Consider the following 15,821-nt stretch of genomic DNA (forward strand, 5'->3'; position numbering starts at 1 on the left):
CACACACACACACACATACACACACACACACACACACACAGGAGCTGGGTCCGCAGCCCTGAAAAGCCGCTCAAACACTGCTACACCAGCAATAGGCCTTCACGCACACGCACGTACACGCACACGCACACGCACGCACACGCACACGCACACGCACACGCACGCACATGCACACGCACGCACATGCACACACACACACACACACACACTAGTAGCTTCAGACAATCAGACGGACACAATGACACAGAGACAAACAGACAGATAGTCGTACTAACAGACTGACTACACTGACAGACTGACATACAGTACAGACAACATTAACTAACAGACAGACACCCTGACATACAGACAACACTAACTAACTAACAGACCGACAGACACCCTGACATACAGACAGACAAATAGACTACATTAACTAACATACAGAAACACTGACGGACTGACTGCATTGACAGACAGCAGAGACAGATCAGTATGAGGGACAGGGGCGATGGTGGTGAGGTTGACCAATATGAGGGACAGGGGCGATGGGGGTGAGGTCACTAACTTCCTGTGCCCAGTGTGCAGGGAGCCCAGACACATCTCCCACTCTCACGCTAGACTGCCTCCACAGTGAGCGGCCCGACAACACCACTCTACACTACACAGCAGCACACCAGCCCAGCGCAACCACCACTGGCCTTCCAGAACACCACACACACACACACACAAACCCCTCACCATCCCAGTCATCACCACTGCCCATATTCAAGAGGAGCCCAACCAGCACACACACTCATACACACACCACTGCACACCAGACATTGCCTCTGCCCACACTCCAGCTGGACGACTGGCCGTTTCAAGCACTCCACACACACACTCCACACACACTCCAGACAACACAGATCCTCAGCAGTCTCTTTCCGGGTGTCGCAGAGTTAACTGCGCTGCTTTATGAGCCAGAGTGGGACAGTGAGTGAGAATGGACGGCGCTCTTAGCAAGTGTGTGTGTTTGTGTGTAACCCCTTCCCCACAGACACACACGTCTCTAATTAACACGAGAGACAGTGAGAGAGGGAACATCAACGGAAGAAAGACTGAAAGAAAGAATGACAGAAATAAAGAAAGGCAGGAAGAAAAGAAAGAAGGACATGGCGGGAGGAGCCCAGGAGGGCGCGGTGCGGCCGGCGTGTCATGTCACTTCCTCTGCGGGGCGGAGAGGAGGAGGAAGCGTGACAGTGAGAGGCCCTGACAGGTGCCAGTCAAGCAGAGAGGACTGGGGAGCTCCCATCACCATCATCTTCATCGCCAGCCTAGGCTTTCAGAACTTGCCACTCACTGGGGGTCTTTGTCAGTGTGGACACTGTAGGGAGGTGTGTGTGTGTGTGTGGAGGGGGTCAGAGACTTGTCTCACTGTGGATACGGTAGGGTGTATGTGTGTGTGTGTGTGGAGGGGCAGAGGCTCGTCTCACTGTGTACACGGTAGGGAGGGTGTGTGTGTGTGTGTGTGTGTGTGTGTGTGTGTGTGTTGAGGGGGTTGGCAAGGGGCTCTTATGATTTAAGGGATGTTAAACAGAAGGGGTGTGATGTTTCTCATGGTGAGTGAGCCCCCAGTCAGTCATGCCCATCCAGCGAAGAGGCAGCGGGAGGCAGGAAGGAAGAGAGAGAGAGAGAGGGAGAGAGAGAGAGAGGGAGAGAGGGAGAAAGAGAGAGAGGCTTCCTCTGAGCTGAAGAGCCACAGATGGAGCTTGGTTGATGGGCAGCTTTCATACACATAGTCTAAAAATAAAACGAGGGAGAGAGAGGAGACAGAGAGAGATAGAGGAGGGAGAAGGAGAGATGGAGGTAGGAAGGAGAGAGAAAGTGACAGAGAGAAATGAATAGAGGGAGAAAGAAAGAGAAAGAAAAGGAGAGACTCAGGGGTCCATCTGTATAGGTGGATGAAGAGAAGGACAAAGGGAGAGGATGAAGAAGGAAAGGAATTGAGGGGGAGAGAAAGAAAGAACAACAGAGAGAATAGAGGAAGAAAGAAAGAAAAAAATATATATAGAGAGAGAGGGAGTCAGGGATGAGTATGAGCAGATGAAGTGCTGCAGTGCAGGTGTGAGGAGGAGTGCCCAGTGTCCAGTCTCAAAGCCGCAGGCTACAGAGTGGATGAGACAGACAGAAGGAGGTGTGATTCAGCTGCACCCCTGCCCTGCGCCTCTCCTGCTGGGCCCTCTCTGTTGGCCCGGGGAGCCCTGGGCATCGTGCCCATTGTGCGCCCTAGCAGGGGCATCACCAGCTGGCACACCTCCCACCACCCTTCCTTCTCCTCCTTCTCACCTCTGGTTGCCGTGGCACCCCGCATCCGCCCTCCTCAGGGACCCCCCCCCCACACACACAAACAAAGCCTGACGAGTGCAAGCGTCACCCAGCCCAACACCTCCACCCAGAGCCCCGTCATCTCCTCCCCCCTCCGGCTACCCAGTCATCTCCTCCCGCCTCCGGCTACCCAGTCATCTCCTCCCCTCTCCGGCTCCTCGGCCTTGGCCACAAATCACGTTATCTTTGGGTAATTTGTGGGCAGTCGGAGCTTGGGCTTGGGCTTGAGCTGAGGAGGAAAAAGTGCTGAAGTGTCACCAGAGGGTGGGACACAACGCAGCAATCAATCAGGACTGTTAGGCAGGTCATCTCTCTTCCTCTGTCTCTCTCTGTCCGTTGCTCTCTCCCTCCTCCTCTCTCTCAAGGGCTGAAGACAGCTTTGCAGACAAATACAGTAAAAGATGAGTAAACAAGACGAGCTGCCTGAGAATCCTGGCAGAATGACCATTAGTTAATATAATCAATATCCTACAAAACCAGTCAGCGTACCTCTGTGTGTGTGTGTGTGTGTATGGATCCAGTCCAGAAGATCGCAGATCGATAGCATCTCCTCTCCAGCTTTGTCTTCCGATTGGTTGCAGCTCTGCCGTGCTAGGCTGGAACACTGCGGCTGGCTGGCGAGTAATGCGGGGAAAGGCGCTGGATGGCTTGCGGGTTTGTGTTGACTGGTGCCGCCGCGCCACCACAATGTAAGAAACGGCTTGCAGAATGCAGATAAGGTGGCTCTTGTGAAATTTTAATGCACGTCTGATGCACAAAGAGAAACCCGGCCACTGGGTAATGGTGCTGCTGGTGGTGGTGGTGGTGGGGTGGATCTGGTTAAGAATGGAATAATTTATCAGGACTAATTAATTATGCACAGTCACAGAGGACATGTCATCTCCACGAGGGGAAGAAAGGCGGTAGCAGAAGAGGCTCGCTTAAAGGAGCGAAGGACAAGCGCAGATAAACTTCAGTGACTCTCCTTCAAGCCTCTGCTAGCCGCCATGCACACACAGGCCCATTTGAAGTCCTCGCGCTGCTCTGTGCGATTCGCCATGCCTGTTTAACTCTCCGAGCGGAACCCTCTCGGCGTGGCAGCCTAGGCAAATGAGTGCTGCTGCCGTTTACTGGGAATAAAAATGTTTCCCCTCCTTAGATGCCATTAAACAGTTTTTAAATCACTTTCTCAGGCTGAGGAGAGGAGGAGTGAAGGTTGCACATGCTGTGCTCTACGGGCTGTGTACGGAATGTTGAGCATTTTAGGAATCTCTTTATATACTGTATATATGTGTCTTTTGGGGCTTTTAATGCCTTTAATCGGACAGGACAGTAGAGAGAGTGACAGGAAGCGAGTGGGAGAGATGGGAGTGGGACCAGAAATTACCCGGGGTAGACAACATATGGTATGGCCTCTGTAACCAGTTGTGCTACAGCGCCCCCTGATTTTCGGAATCTCTGTTAAACAATGGAGATCGCCATTCCATTTCAGCACCTTTTCATTTTGCATTCTATATTTGTATTGGTTTTGCTAAGCCAACATTACATTTGCACTACTCATAAACTGGCACAATAGAATTCGGTAACGTTTAGGCCTTAAAACTAACTCAAGATGATACTGATTTATTACATTGCAAGGTCATTCGAAGCCCTACAGTATACCCATAGAAACTAACTCCATGTTCTGATTTCTTGATTTAGAATTTTCTGATTCTTATGGTAGAGGTTGGCATACAGTACAAACCACAGCATCAGTTTGTTACAACAGGCCACCTACTGTATGACTTGAAGAAGAGTTAACATACTCTGGAGAAAATCCATTACAAGAGTTGGATCTGTTACTACAGGTGCAGTAAGGAGTTGTTTCTACAAGGTGTGTTTCTCGTCATTTCAGGCATGTTATAACCACCCTTTAAACTGTCATCGCCGCTGATCTCTCCAGTCTGGAGTGGCACCATTATGGTTTCCCGCTTGTCAGACAAGCCAAGCTCATCAAGCGTTTTTTCTTGCGCAGACAGCTGTGGGGAACTGGCAAGCTCAAATGCTCTCCGTGACAGCCAGGGAGCTGTAGCTGGAGTGGCTCTGCAGGTACACATGCCCCGAGGCAGCGTGGCATCCACATCCACAGCACAGCGCCTGGGATGGAGCAACACCCGCTACCTAGCGGCACTGCTTTATTTGACATGGGAGCCCATTACAGACAGCGCATGGATTACGAACGGGGGAGGGGGGGGGGGGGATTTGCCTGGCTGACGCCATGCGATACTACAGGCCACCAATACCAAATCCGTCACCACTAGTGAGGGTGTCATCTTACCCACCTCACTCTCCCACAGCAAGGCAGCATTTAGTGTTAAATATGTACACAGATGTTATCACTGCTGACGACAAATGGCAGCGAAAGAAGACAATGGGCACAAGCTCCAATCTGGAGTTTTCAATTTGGGAACTCTGCATTATTTACACAAGTGCTCCTCCCTCCTGGCTGAGGCCGGGCTTCAGTCTTAATTTCACCATAATCAAAGTCGATGAATATTTAATCAGCATAGCTTCCTGAAACCTAATAATGTCATTAACATAATGCCTCTGCCCCCAATTCACTTCCAGAGGGAAGAAGAAGGGATCCTTGGGTCGCACACACACACACACACACACACACCTCTATTTGAGATTGTACTGGAGAGAGGCAGAGGGGTCCCCCCAGAAGAGTATGCATTACAGATAGGCGACTTATGTAAATGCCTGCCGTAGTGAGGGCACGTATGCAGATAAAGCATCATTAGTGGTGATACAGAACACCGCTATACCCGACTGAAGAGCTCCATAGTCGACTGTAGATAGACACGGAACTCACGTCAGGGAACAGAACTGCAACTCGACTATATGCTGCCATTTAGACATTAGTTTTCCACCAGGTGTGTAGAATGCTCTATTAATGGCCATTATTAATCATCATAAACAGGTTACACACTTGTCCTGATTGACAGAGAGAGACCATGAGTCAGCCAGCCAAAGCAGCTTTCAGAGAAACAGAAGAGACAGAGAAAAGACAACCATGAATGAAGAACAGAGGAGAAGGAGAGAAGATAGAGGAAGAGAGAGAGAGAGAGAGAGAGAGAGAGAGAGAGAAGATGAGGAAAGAAGAAGGGCAAGAATTAAAGAAAAAGAAGGAAAAGAGGCAGACTGAGAGAGCGAGCGCTAGAGACAAACAGATGGAGGGAGAGATAAGACCCAGAGAGCGTGTGCAGTAAGAGAGGACAGGGCGGAAGAGAGTAGAGAGTGAGAGGCCAGAATACTAAGCAGGCGTAGTGATTAGCATCAGGGCTGCCAGTGGGCCTGTCACAGTGACATTGGTCATCAATGTCAGCCCCTTCTGTGCAGTCGCAACGCAAAGTGCTTAATTTGCGCACTAATTAGCTTAAATGCCGGGAGTATGAAAAATTCATGATAGCTTTGGATTTTTAAATTGAGGGAGCATTCTGCATTAATTGAAGCCATTTGGAAACGGCTTCTGGTCAAGACAAGACAAAAAGGGAGAGGGAGAGAGGGAGAGTCAAAGGGAGGAGACAGTCAGCCTCCCAACCCAGTTCTCTCTCTCCACGAGCCCATTACTGGCCATGAGGCCCACAGAACAGGCCACCATCACTGGCTTAATACTGCTGACACGTCTCAAACACTACCTGTTTTAAAAGCAAAGAGTAGAGTTTGTGACAGACAGCTATTAATACCATCTGATTTTATAACTGTCAAACCGTTTTTTTTTTTAAACCGTATTTAAATAACTGTCCCTCAAAACATTTAAGGTTGGTAGCTAAGAAGGAGAAAGGTGAAAACCCCACATCAAACACTGGATAATGGACCTGAAGATAGAGAATATTTAAGCAGATATCACAATGAAGTTGAATATCTCAATTTAAAAGAGTGGGCGCATGAAAAGGGTGGGACGTGTTCAAAGAGATCAACGAGACCCCTTTTCGCTGCTGAAAGCCGCCAGTGTGATTGGCATGCTCAACCATGTGAGTTAATGACTTTCAGACGACCCAAGGCACAACTCATTAGATCTCTCACTCTCTCTGTCTTTCTCTCCACTATTGTCTGCAAACGTTCCCAATCACTTTACCAGGCAAGGAAAATGGAGCCGCGCTCAAAAGAAAATATAAGCAGAGAAGATCTCTGATACACACGCTCGCTCGTTCACACTATTCCTAACAAACACCCCATCCCACCACCACCAACAAAAGTACCTCTTTCACACACACACTCCTCCCCATGCCATGCAGTCCAAATCAATGTCCGCGTATCAATATACCAAATCCCATAAAAACAATTTACTGTAAGCAAGATTTCAGCCATTGATTAGGCACTGAACTACGGTGGGGCTCCACAGACCAGAGGCGCACAAGTTAATAGCATTTATTGGGTATCTGATCAGGCGACCGATGTTCCACTCCTCGGGATTTTAACCTCGCTCAGGAAAAACACAAAACTAAACAAAGCAAAACAGTGCCACGACAGCATTGGGGGGAAATGCCGCTAATAGAAAACAAGAGTAAAACGCTGTGCTCTAGTGGCCTTCATAAGGACGAACTGTGTGCAGTCTGCATGCAATATTGATCGCTGTTATCGAGTCAACAAATAAAAAATGAAAATAATGAGTCAAAATTATAATAAAAAACACACACACTGCTACACACTGAGTCAAGCGAGCAAGGATGAATTTCACCGCTGGCTTTCAAGCAGAAAAATACATTTTCTTCCTTCAGGGATTTTACATGTGAGAAAAAAAGCATGACTGTGTGTGTGTGCTGCCAGAAACAGGCTTCCTTCTCTCATGCTTGATTGCATTACACACTTGAGTGAATCTATTGCGTACAAACACACATATTTTCACACATGCACATAGCCTTCCTGCCTTTAGCTCTGTCACACACACACACACACAGAGAACAACACACGCATATATTTGAACGTTCCCACTTCCTCTCATACACATTTACACATGTGCACACACCCACTCTTCACTCTCACTTAAACACACACACATTCTCTATTGAGTCACAACTCTGTCAGGGGGTTAGAATGATGGCGTTCCCGTCCGTGGAATTCTAAACAGATGCCTGAAGTTCACATTCATCTCCACACGTTTGGCCATTCCATAGGTTCTCCATAAGTCCCCCCGCCCCTCTGGCCAGAGCATTTGTCCAGCAAGCTGCCCAATTAAGGTAGAGGCAAGACAGGTAGAGAGAGGGGTAGAGGAGAGAGAGAGAGAGGGGGGGGAAGAGGCTCCATTGCTGCTGACTGAGCTGGCTCAAAAGTAAATGCTGTGAGATGAGAGGAGAGAAGAAGCTGACTGAGTGGGCCCTTAGGTCTGACAGCACTTCAGAGTTGATGCTGATGGACGTGCGTCTGGAATCTGCGCTGATTAAACCAGGCCGTGTCCAGCCTCTCTCTCACGCACGCACGCACATCCTCTTTCTTAATCTCTCCATCTCCCCTTTCGAGGTGGCCACCCAGTCGTCCAGCAGCCCTCCAGCGTGCTCAGGGTCACTGAGGGCATTTTAAACGATGCGACAGCAGCCATACGTCTAGTGGTGCCATTCCCACACACTGCACCCTGGTCCACTCCCGATCTCCCCCATCTCTCATCACAACGTAATGGATAGGTAACCACAGCGGGCGAAGAGAAACACTCGCATTCAAATGAATAGTCATCAAAGCCTCAACTACTTTGTGCATCTTTCTGACACTAATAAAAGCGCCGTCCCAGTGGATTTTGACAGGTCAGATGACTGCTGTTAGGTGGCAGCAGAGGGTGAAATGTTTTCAGTGTGCTTGCTTTTGCCCCTCCGGACAATTCAGAGTTTGAAGTGGGAAGACGATGCTACGCCAGGCCGTGAAACAGGCCGCAGTCCCCCCCTGTAGTGGGGAGTGGCGGCAGCCCCGCGGCAGGATGAGACGGCAGGGAAGAGCCTCGCTGCAGCATGGCAGAGTACACGCTGTTCCCTGCGCGCGCTGCAAAAGTGCAAGCGTGTGTAGTCGCTCGCTCTGCAGCCGGTGGCCCCCACGCTCATCCATCATTACTACACTGAATCATCTCATTGTCAATAGCGGAGCCAGCAATACATTACAGGCATGTGGCAACTGTTAGCGTTAATGACATTGAGCGCCGTCCCTCGGGCACCGAAAACGCCTGGATGTGCAACACTAGTGCTTAGTTCGGCAATAATCTATGGAAATGCACCACCGCCACTCAGACGCTGCAGCCCCACATGCCGACCAATCCCAGGGCCTCCCACAGGGCTTGCCAGCCCCGCCCCACCCAATTGGGAAAAAAAGAGGAAAGAGAAAAGACAATCAAAAAGTTCTAAAACAGCACACTAGGGCGAATAGTGAAAGTGCGGAGTGCTGTTGTGTGGTTATTTAATCTTTTTTTCCTCTCCAATTTACTCTTAAATACTTTAAATTTGTCATTTACGCTTTATCAAGATCATAGGTTACACGTAAAAGCAGACACATACCCAGGGTGTGTCGCTGAAATGGTCACAATACAAAACACACACACACAGCAAGACAGACACCAAACAAAAACCCTCTCCGAGGGTCCAGTGTACTTATCTCTGACGGACACCCAGATCAATCTGACTCTTAATCCTGGGCTTGTGCCCGTGCCTCCTGCGAGCGCTGCCACATCAAAAACCCCTCGCCAAGGCCAAATCTGTGCCCCCGACCCGCCTGCAGTCCTCCCAACCCCCCACCCGTCTCTGAGCCGCAGCAGAGGAGAAATGTCCAGCTCTGATCGAGGGCGGTGATACCCACACCAGTGCAGTACCAATATTCTGATCTGCTCAACCATGAATCGCTCCACCGCAGCAAACAATTTGACAAGTAGATGCTAAAAAAAAAACCTGTGACAGGATAAAAAATGTTTTTTTTCCATATGACCTAAAGATTTAAAAGTGTTTGTTATGGAGATTGACAGATTACAATTTTTATTCAAACTGAAATCACACCATAGTGGGATTGTAATACCTTTGCAGCATTTGCACACGCTGACTTCAGATTAAATTCAGCACCTTGTGCAGAATTGGAACTAAATGAAATGCATGCAATGAATTTAGTTGTTATTGATGAGTATGTCTAATAAGTGATGAATTTAGCAGTTATTGATTAATATGTCTAGTAAGTGAATTGGAGGAGCCAAGAAGACAGGAGTCACCTAGGTGAAGTGTAGAATAAAAGTTTGACTTTATTCTGTTCATCTGTACACTGAAACAGGAGTACCCGGCTGCAGCGAAAAAACACACAAGAAGTAGATGCTAATCGGCAAAAGGCAGTCAGAGTGGAGGTGACACTGGTTTTGCAAGGGTGCATTTTCCATTTTCAAGGGGGGGTGGAGGGGACGAACCTGAGGGCCTCTCTCTCTCTCGCTCCCCAGGCACCTAATGCCAGATTCCCGAAGCTCTCATAGAGCCGGAGCCTAAAGACTCGAAATCCGCAAATTCCTTTGCTTAATCATACGGGAACACTGGTCAAACCCACACCGCTCCGGGACAGGGGACGACGCCACAGCTGGCATCTGGCCCTGATTTGGCCCGATCAATTGCCCTCACTCACCCAAACAAACAAACAAACGAACAACAAATAAAATACACCCTGAAAGGATTATATGTTCACAGTTATTATTCAAAAAGGACAGCCCCCATCGACCATTTCTGTCCATTTCTTTTTGGAAAATATTCTTTAGTATGTGTGAGTCAACCTGTCCACTCTACTCAGCTGCGAGAATAACTTGATTGACCCTAGCTAAGATGGGGCATAGAATAACTTGATTGACCCTCGCTGAGGTGGGGCAAAGAAGGAAAATGCAGGTTGTGTTAATGGCACCTCTTTTGGAAAAGGAGGTGCCATTAACACAACCTGATGCACTTGACTAGAATTCACAGCATTCTAATAAAGCCATCATAGCCATCACCAAGTGTTGAAATCCAATACACACAAGTTTACATTTGTACATTTTTTAGTTGGATGCGTAATTTTAGCTGATTGAGAGGGTGCAAATCGTTGCCGTTAGTGGTTCACACTCATTTCAGCTAATTCCAATGCAAATCTTGACACACATATCAATTGAACAATGTTAAATGCATCTCCAGAAAGGGGAGGGGTGGGCCACTTTGGTAACGCCAAACCTCTCTGGCGGAGAGGTAGGCCTAAACTGCATTTTAACTACGGTCATAATGTTTATACTACACACATTCTGTGAAAACACACACGTCTTTGAGGAGATATCACAGCATGGGCTTTTCCTGCTGTGCCACTTCACACCTGTTTTGCTGAGGACCACATCAGTATTGACTATGACTGCCCAGTCCAGTACGGGGTGGCTGAGTGTGAGACAGCATTGGGGGGTGGACAAGTGTGTGTGTGTGTGTGTGGGAGCGCGCGAGTGATTATGTGTGTGTTGATGGCAATTACCTACAGGAAAAAAAATACACTGCTGCTTTGACTAGAAGCTTACACAGATGCACTGTTCTACTGTTGCTACAAAAATCACAGCTACAATCACATATGAGCAAACTACGAGGTAATTAACAGGAACCTGGATTTGCTGGACAATTTCTACACTATGATCGTTTCTTTTTTTTCCCTGTCTGTGAGGATTATTGAACATTGCGTGGAAATGTTTGGATATTTTGACTGCATACGACTGGATGATTAAAACTGTAAAAAGTTAGCACCATTTGAGGTAAGAGACACAGATTATTAGTCAACCTATGCTTGCTGGTAGCACCATCAAACCAGTTAAAATCAGGTTACTGTAAAGAAAAAAAAAACATTAACCAGAAATACAAATATAGAACTATGACAGAGCACAGATACATCACACTACATCATACACATCTGTGACTCATCTGAAATGCCTTATCAGCAGCTTCTGTCACCTGGTATTTCAACTCGGACGTGAGGTTGGCTGTGTAATAGACATCTATATAATATATATATATATATATATATACTGTATATACAAGAGCATTATGATATGGGCAATTTCCTGGGTTTCCAAAACGCACACCTATAGACACAAGAAGCAAATGAGGTAGGATTGTGATACTGGATTATGTTAACCTGACTATCAACCAGAGGACTAGATCCATGATGTAGAGAATAAAAAACAAATCAACCCGACTCTGCTTACTTTCTCACCCACTAGCATAAATACATCATTTTCTTTTAAAACCAACAACTATAAATGCATCCATTTTTAAACCAACAACAAATGCATCCTTTTTATATTCTATCCATTTAGTCCCAGAGAGAGAGAGAGAGAGAGTGCTTCAGAAGCAGTAGGGAAACTGCATGATACCCGAGTAAGAGACTGAGGTTTAGTTCAGACTACACCAGTGTTTGTTATGTTTGTGTGTGTTTGTGTATGTGTGAATGTGTGTGTTTCTGTTCGAGTTGGCCCCAGTGGTGGAGGGGGCACTACTGCACTTGGACCTGTTGCCCCGGAGGGCAGTGGAAGGTGGGGTTGTGGGGATGGAGGCGGGCAACACTGGGCAGTTGTGTTGAGTGGGAGAGTGGGGGGGAACCAAGTGGCCTGGTCCTCAGCACATGACTTAGACTTAAGCTGCCGGCTCTGACGCGGACCTGTGCCGCAGACGGGCCGGGTCAGCGCCAGGACCGACCCCTGGAGGTAAATCTCTGAAAGCGACAGCAACAACGACAGCATTGAGCAGGTGGCAGGAGAAAAACCCAAATCACTTACAGATCATTACCCATATCCCATTTTTTGGCATCAGAAATAAAAGGAAACAAACAAACACCAAACAAACAGGTAAGCAAAACAACAAAAACAAACAAATAGCATAATTTTACAAGAGTTCATCAGGATCTGTATGGTACACAGCCGCTTTCACCTTAATGCTTTTGGAACAGAGCACATACCATAATATCCACTGGGAACTATGGAGATTTTGTACAGATAAAACAGCACAGTATGTTGTATATTATGAGATCAATGTCACATAAAAATATAGCCTATGCGTAAGCTTAGATAACTCTGTGTAATAACATTGGCAAGGGCTATTTTTGTGCAAGGTAAACCAAAGCTGATCCCACAGCTTTCGATTCAAACGGGCAACATTCCTTACTTTGGCTTGTATATATCTCCCTCCAAACATTTCCCCACGGATCCAAACCAACAGTCATGCACTGTTTGTCAACACCCTCATAGTATACCAGTCCCTCAACTCACAATCGTTTCTCTCAGGCTAAGGACAGTCATGTTCGATGGCCAACTCCATTTTGAATAAGATACCTAGCCTACTTTGTTGATGAGAACTTCTCTGCCAAAACTCCTACATACTGTATGGCCCTAAACATCCCCATCCATAACCCCCCAACACAATTCAGAGGGTCACTGGGGGCCAAATGCACCATTCACAGTCTACTGTCCGCAGGTATTGGGACAACAATACAGCTTAACTGGGCAAACATTTAGCCCAGTTATTGTGGGACCACTGCCCCGACCTAACTACTGTATATCAAAAATGATATTTCTTATTAACAGTAATCATAATCTGCTGGGGGCATGTTTAAACATTATTTTTTTTACAAAAATATGTAGGTCATTACCACTCAGGGGACAGTAACAGTTCCCTGTAACTGCAGCTAAATAGCTTTTCTTTTTTAAAAACAAACCAACATGGCAAATCTGTGAGATGCTAATTTACAAGTTAAATTTCAATCAAAGAAAAAAAAAAAAAGATTTTGACTGGAGAGCAATAAGCAAACAGCAAGTGCTCTTTTGTGATTGTTTACCACAACAGTCGGAGGTCAAGGGTCAAGGTCAGGGAACATGGCCGCCCTAACTACACATGAAGCTATTCAGACTTTATGGCGCTTACCTCAGAGTTTAAGAACTTTAAGAACCTTGTTTCCTTTTTATCCGGTTTTAAAAATATGTTTGGTTCACTTACGGTTCAGGTCAAAAGTGCCAGTGTCGGATTAGATTGATATCTACGGAAGGACGATATAAAGCCACACAAACTTTCAGCACGTCTGGTTTCCATTCAGACATAGCACTCTTTGTGCTAAATGTCCAGCATACTCAAATATCAAGAGATTTAAAGAATGTCATTCAACTAGTGGGGCAAGGACATGATATTTTACATATATATATATTTGGATGGAAAAAAATACATATAATTTGAGAACTACTGTTGTTAAACACGTGTCAATTCTATTTAAGTGCTGTCTTGTGGAGGTAAAGTTGCTTTAGAAATAAAAAAAAACAAAAAAACAATTAGAGCAGATAGTCTTTTGTTTTTCACAGATTTGCTTTGAAGTCAAACACCCATTTTGTCAGTGGAGTTGAGTTGACAAGAGAGATGCTTGAGACTTCACAGTCCTCAAGCACTCGAGGCCCTTGAGGTCCACGAGAAACTCAAAACTTAAATGCTTTAAATGGCAACCAAGTCACCTAGCTTTCTGTTGTTTTGAAAAAAAAAAAAAAAAAAAAAAAAAAAAAAAAAAAAAAAAAAAAACAATGGTTTAAATACTAAAATGTTACGGCACTAGAGATCTTACTACGCGTTTTTAAAGTGCTACAGTTTGAACAAATGATTGCTCAGTCGCGCAAGCTAGTGGACGTAGCTTGCCAAACGGCAGAGGTTAACGTAGCCTAAAGCAAATGCGTCTCACAGCAACAGTGACATGTGGAAAATAACACCTCTCCTGCAGCCTGATGTAATTCACTAGGGATCATTTAAGAACAATTTAAGATACGATCAGCTCTCTGAGACAGCTTTGTGAAATGGATTCCGCAGAAGGAAAGAGATGTTTGCCTTATAACGTAGATATGCTCGTCATCCAAAACATAAAAAAGAAAGAAAAGACGCGCCAAGCTTTAAGCCGATATGGGAGTAAACACGATGAGACACAGAAGATTTTAGCCGGCAAGAATGAGACATAATTGAAGAAGTCACCGATTAAGCGATACAAACTCAGATAAGGTGCTACCTAGAAAATAAACAAACAAACAATCAAACAAACAAACAAACAGTTGAAATGTTCAAAGTCAGAGTAAGAATGAGAAGGTATTATACACAAACATTCCCCTCTCTGCCCTCAGCACTCATGATAGCTTAATTGAGGGCTGAAGAATCGGGGGGAAAGACACAATTAGACAAAAAAAAAAAAATTTAAACAAACAAACAAAAAGGTAAGCATGGCAAATCTGCTTGAGATTCACAGTTAGCAATATGGTCACAGTTGAGAATTCAATCCGCAGCATGAAGTTTGTTTTGCTTTTTTTGTAGCAGATAGCCAGACAAACCCTTCAATAGGAGAAGACTCTTCTTTCTGGAACAAACCATCCCCCAAATAAACAAAATGAAAAAAGAAAGGAGGGAAAAAAAAAAAGTTTTGGATGGCATGTTTCACTTTGAGTTGTCACGATACCGCATTTCACAATGGTGTGCTCTACCACACAGAGGGAACGGGGGAGAGGAACTAGGAACGGAGAGGCGGTGGGGTCAACAGCACAGCAAGAGGGAAAGGAAAGCGAGAGGACACTGCTATCCTCAGACGGATAGCGAGGGGGAGAGAAATAAAAGCGTTTTTTTTTTTTTTTTCACAGCTCAACAGCCTTTCCCATCCCAGCGCAGTTATCCATCACCACTCCACATTCACACACCAAAGTGCAGTTTAAGCAATATCAATTTGCATTACAATCACAGTTTGCTATAATCATATATTTTCATATAGTTTATATATAGATATAGATAGATATATTTATATATAAAAGACAGAGAACACAGTTCCCATTGATTGCCAACTCTGTAAGGTCCTTTCCAGTGTGCACTGCCTGTTCAATCCTGTCATGTACAGTTACTGTGTCCAGGGATGACAAGTGTCTCAACCGAAAAAAAAAAAACAAAACTGCAGTTTTATCTAAATCTAAATCCATCAGATAGATCGAACTAAATGGAACTACACAAACTGTGCCCGTAAACGAAACCATTTCCAACTAGTGACCCAAATCTGTGCTTTTCCCAATTTAGGACAACAGGGGCTAGTGAAATAACATAGGAAGGTCAAGTGGGCTATATGTTTCAGTATTATTTTGTTTCCTAATGTAGACTAGAACAATGCTGCAAGCATCATTTCAAAGGCAGAGTGTTGATCTGGAAAAGGGGCTGACTCATTAAGACATGCAGAGCTTCTCCAAAACTCTGTTTTAAAAGTGCATCACTCCATTTCTCCACGTTAGGTACCAACAGCAAGGCAGAGAGTCCTCTCAGACGAGAGGGAGTCATAGCTAGCCACCTCTACAGCCTCCTCAACAGTCATTCTCCAGTCAGCATTTGTATCGTCTTCTATGTATTACACACACAAAAGTGTCTCCTGCCAATCAGAAGACAGATCAACGGGAAAAAAAAGGGACAGCTCGGTTTGTTCTTTTTCAAAGTACGCGAGGACCCACGGTCCTGTTCTGA

General features: G+C 45.8%; 1 protein-coding gene across 1 annotated transcript in view; it reads right to left on the reverse strand.

The window, feature by feature from the left end:
• agbl4 (AGBL carboxypeptidase 4) overlaps positions 1–15,821 on the reverse strand; it is a 351,628-nt gene that overhangs the window by 66,035 nt on the left and 269,772 nt on the right. The gene's annotated exons all lie outside the window — the stretch shown is intronic.

Source organism: Alosa alosa, chromosome 9, assembly GCF_017589495.1.
Source record: "Alosa alosa isolate M-15738 ecotype Scorff River chromosome 9, AALO_Geno_1.1, whole genome shotgun sequence".
Taxonomy (NCBI): domain Eukaryota; kingdom Metazoa; phylum Chordata; class Actinopteri; order Clupeiformes; family Clupeidae; genus Alosa; species Alosa alosa.